Genomic DNA, 5,487 nt, shown 5'->3' with positions numbered 1-5,487 from the left:
GTGTGAAAAGTGGACGTGGAACATAAAATAAAAGTGAATTGTGTATTTTCCCCAAGTCCTAGGTTTGGATCCCTTTCTCTTTTATCTGGGAAATGTTCAGATCTGGGAGGAGCTAAAAATGTGAAGCTCAATAGCAGCTGTTTTATGCTTTTAAACAGTTTACAATTCATTGCTTAAGTTTGTATTGATTGTATACTAAGAATGAAATGCTACATACAAGTATATTTGTTTATTTCTAATGAAGAATTAACTATCTTAAGTCCAATTCATGCATCAAGGACCTAATGAAATATATTAGGTTTAGGGACAAGGAATAGGAGAGGAGACAATATGGAAGAAGAATTGAGTTTGGAGGTAGAGCATCTGGATATAAATCCTCCATCTTCTTGCTACCTGTTGCGTTTAAGCTCTCTCAGCCACCATTTCCTCATTGTTAATTTGAAATAAGTGTAAAGGTTCTGGGTTATACAGTGATCCATTCAGTGAATAATTAAGGAATAAAAAAAAGTAGAAACATAGCTTGAATTTTAAGTTACTAACAGGCAAGGTATAGCAACAAGATTCAAATAAAAATAAAAGCTGCTACCTTTTAATGCATTAAAAAGGTAAAAAGCAATGTACAGTTTTGAAGGATCTGAAAGGAATTGGTGATTGCCAGTTGTGGGGATGAGGGAAATCTTAACAGAGTAACTCTTATTTGAGTGGCCTTTAAAAATAGCTAAAGACTCAAGTGGCAGTCATACCGGGTAGGCAGAGGACAGAGGAAGGCATTATAGACATAAGAGACCTCCTTAAGTCAACAAATGGATGGAAATAGAAAAGTAAAGAAGGCTCTCTTCTAGTGTATCAGTTTTCCAGTTTAGTCAGAATATAAAGTGCTCAAAAAGAATGTCATATTGATAAGGTTTAAGAGGTAGGATGGTTTCAGATTTTTAAGGATACTAAAAATTTAGGGCAGCTGAGTGGCTCAGTGGATAGAGAAACAGGCCTGGAGAAAGGAGGTCCTGGGTTCAAATTTGACTTCAGTTATTATCTAGCTATGTGACCTTGAGCAAGTCATTTAACCCCAATAGCCCTTACTGCTCTTCTGTCTTGGAACTGATACTTAGGATTGATTCTAAGACAGAAGATAAAAGATTAAAAAACAGGAATCAATTTGAACTTTCCTGCTGTTAAGGTACATTCTGGTAGAGTTTGAAGCAAAGGCCTTTAATGATGTAACATTAAAAATAACAATAAAGCCATTTCCTCTGTAATTCTGGGGATATCTCCCACAATTACATCCAGTAATAATGGCTGCACATGTAATTTTCCAGAGGAGCATAAATACAGGCAACATACTGGGGAGACACATTCATGAAAACATGGTGCAGTCATTCTAGGAGGAGCAATTCTTGCCACAGACACTGGAGAGCGGCTGTTCTTGGGCTGCTTTCACTGACTGGTCTTCTTGCTGCAGAGGATGCTGCTTGGCTGGTTACTATTGCATTCTGCTTTGCTAGAAACAGCTCTTCTGCTGGCTCTGCTGAAATATTCAGATAGAATATTTTTACCAAGTTCTTTCAGAAAAAGGCAGGCACTCCAGTCAGAACCAGAGGAAATTGTCTGTTTGCTTTTTCATTGCTGGGTCTGAGGTCTTTGACTCTTGTCTAGCTCATGGGAACTAATTGTTGTTTAGTTCAGTTGTTTAGTCATGTTTAAGTCTTTACGGCCCAATATGGGGTTTTCTTGGAAAAGATACTGAAGTGATTTACCCAGGTCACACAGCTAGTCGAAGGCTGGATTTGAACTCAGTTTTTCCAAACTCCAGGCACAGTGCTCCATCCACTGAGCAATCTAGTTGCCTCTAACTATCCAGGACACTTCCCTTTGAATACTAGTCTATAAAACATACAAATTATTTTCCTAGTAATTATCAAATAGTTCTGGGGTTCTAGATTCCTATGATTTAAAACATTTAATCACTCCCATTTCCCTACATAATTAAGTAGAAAGAGAAAACTATAGCCAACCAGGGTGGGATATCAATTTTTCTGTCAATGTTTCAATAAAATTCTTAGGATTTTCACATTCAATACAGGCACTCAAACTTTTTTTTAAATTGATTTTTGTCCTATAAGCTGGCATTTTACATACATGGACAAACTCTAAAATGAGTACATTCTGAAAAGGTGGAGGCAAGGTGGTGGAATGAGGCAGGAACTCACCTTAGTTCTCCCAAGTTTCCCTAAACTTTCAAATGTTTCTTACTCAATTTTAAGAACAGTGAAGTGGTTCTTCATCCCAGGACAGCTTGGAGAGTCAGTAGGGAAGGCCTGTACCTCTGGGGTGGGAGGGTAGCTGTCACATTGGGTGAAAGGCTAGCTATAATGCACATCAGGCCAAATGACATGGGCCAAAATACTTGTGTCAAAACCCATTGTATTTCTGACATCACTTTTGACCTCTCGTCCCTATATAAAAGGGTTCTAATCTATTTTTGGCTCAAGAATAGCTTTATAAGGGGAACAAACTCAAGGCCCAAGGTTTTTAAGTAAAGAACCTAAGACTTGGCCCTTCTCTCAATAAATGTATTTCTTTTTAGCTTGGAGACTTGTTTTTTATTTTTTGTGTCTTGGCTAAGAAATTTTTGTCACAATTTTGGTGACCCCAATATGATTAGGCAGAAATCCTGACCTTAATGGTTTCCTTTTCCAAGAAGGGATTGTCTTTTGGGGTACATGAATCTGAGGTTATTTGGCTCTGGTCCCTTCTTGAAGGGGAGATCAAGGAACGAAGGTTCTTTGCCCATTTGGACCTCCTTCAAGCTGGTGAGTACTTTTCAAAACTGCAGACTGAAATCTACTTATCTTTTTTTTTTTTGCTATCTCTTTTTTTCCTTCTAAGCCTTCTGACCCTAATTAGAAAAATAGTCATAAATTTGGAATATGCCATAGTTCTTAAGTTTCATTTTGAAGAACTGCTTTTCTAAAACTGCCTACTATAAATGTGAAATTTATTCTTGAAATTACATAATCATTGGGTACAGGCACTTACAATTTGACTTGATTAGGTTAATTATACCAGGGAGAAGGCCTATGGGCCAGTTATATATCTGTAACTATTGACCAGTGTTGGAAGAGAATTTCTTTCTCCATTATGCCACTTTAACGTCATCTCTTGGTGGCCCTGAGATCAAAATCCACTGAGTAATTCAGGTATAGATAAGCTCTCAGAGAAAGGAAGTTAAAGAACCAAGGAACCAACGAGACAGGAAACTGATTCCATAGGCACTACCCCCTCTTGGTGGCCCAGGCAATTTAAGAAACTATGGTTGGTTCCTTAAATGTGATGTGTGAAAGCTAGTGGGTAGAGAAAATAGCTTATATGGGGAGACCCAAGAGATCTTGGGAGGTCTTCTTGCTAAAGCATGGAGGTTGGAGGAACTATGGTCAAAGTTAGTCACAGGCCCATCATGGTGGCCAATAGAGTAGAAAGCTAAGTAATTCTCTACCTCTTTCCTATCTTTCCCTCTTTTTACTATGACTGCTGCTTTGATTAAATAAAGTTATAAAGCTACTAACAGTCGCATAATTTAATTTTTACACTGGTTAGTGGAATTGTAACTATCAGAGGTGTTAGCTCTGGATTTGTGCCTAGCCAGATAATTTGGGCCTCCCTTAAATGGAAAAACATGGTCTGGACAATATGCGTAGTCTGTGCCAGAATGATTCTCCCTTCTGCAGGTAATACCCCCAACAGAGGAATGCCTCTAAAAAATGGAGACTATGATAAATAGGAGAGAAATTTCTAAAGACTCTCCATCAGAAAAATGTTTGATTGCATGGGAAAAAGAAGTTACCATTAGGCAATGGAATGGAGAAGAATTATACTATTAAATATTGTTTTAATTGGTATAATACCCTTAGGAATTCTTGGCCTAAATTTGGAACCTTTAATTGTTATACTTTAGACAAATTAGAAGGCTTTCTAGAAAAATAGGAAAAATGAAAACAGTTAGAATATTTGGTTTGTGGGAAAGAATTATCTACTATGACTTTTAAAGAAAGCAAACAGGGAAAAAATCTAGTATTCTGTAGAAGCTCCAGGCTTTATTTTACTCTGTTGCTTATATGGTTAGGGAAAATAGATGTGTTAGACCTCTTGACACCTGCCCAAGAAGAAGGCGGTGTAATAATTATCAGTTATGTTGTTCATATTGTATATTTCTTCATAATAGTATATAAATTGTTCAGGTTATATCATCAATGATGTTGGGGAATTTCAAAAATTATTAAATACTACTCTGCTGGTAGTATAACACACTCATGTAAATGAGAACTCTACTTCTTGGTGGGACCCATCCTCATGGTTTTCATGGATAGCCTCCTTACAATTTATTTTTAAATGGGTCCTAATCATTCTTAGAATTCTTATCCTTATCAAGATAATTATAAAATATTATACTACTCAGTTTCCTAAATCTTAACCTGCTTTCTAAGCATATTATATAGATTTTTCTTCAGATGTGTCTTTTAGGCATGAACTCTTCCAAGATACTATATTTTGGATCCTATTCAACTTCCTGGCACATTGTTCCCTGCAAGTATACAACTATAACCTGTTCCTTTTGACATCGTTTGAGGGCTGTTTACTGTATTATCTGGAAACTAATTTAGTCTTGGTAGACTTCTTCTTGCCTCATCTGCATGGACTTTATCTCTTTTTCCTAGAAATAAAAATGGATTGGCAAACACTGCAGCTGTGGATGACCCTCCTGATGTTATCAGTATGTTGTATGGTATGAATGATTCTGCTCTTAAATTCAAATCTGCAACTTTCTAATAACACCTGTGAGAGCCGAGCTTAATTCAGTATTGCTCTGTGTCATCTGTGCTGGACAAAATGCCTCCTCTCTGTGGACAAGCCATGGTGTAAGAGCTATTACAGTTTCTATAAGAGATCCATACTAGCAGTTTGGTCAGGGTATCCTCTGCAGGACCAGCAAAAATGCTAGTGATCATGCTACAGTTACAAATTCTCTTCTTTGTTGCTCTTGCAGATTTCAAAAATATATCATGGTGGGTTTCCAGTTAATATTCTCAATGTTAGCTCAACAAGATACTATCTAGTGACCCCAATGAACACTCTGTTCTTATCCTTCCTTCTTTGGTATATTGCAGCAGACTCATTGTGCCTCTTGCCATTATTCTAACATAGAATTTTATATTTGCTTTATTCTTGGTTTTGTGATTTTACTAACCCTAATCAATGTCTTTGTACTTGTAGAAGTTGTACTCTTTTATGTCATTGTACCTTCTTTTCTGCACTAGATTGTAAATGATCCATGAGAAAAATGTTCACATTTTTCTTTGGATCAGAGGAGGAATAATGTGAATGTGAAATTCCCTATCCACTCTCATGATTCTGTAATATTTCAAATATATATATATATATATATATAAATATATATATATAAAAATATATATATATAAATTTATATATATA

Source organism: Gracilinanus agilis, chromosome 3 (genome assembly GCF_016433145.1).
Source record: "Gracilinanus agilis isolate LMUSP501 chromosome 3, AgileGrace, whole genome shotgun sequence".
Classification (NCBI taxonomy): Eukaryota; Metazoa; Chordata; class Mammalia; order Didelphimorphia; family Didelphidae; genus Gracilinanus; species Gracilinanus agilis.
This window is presented reverse-complemented; position numbering follows the sequence as displayed.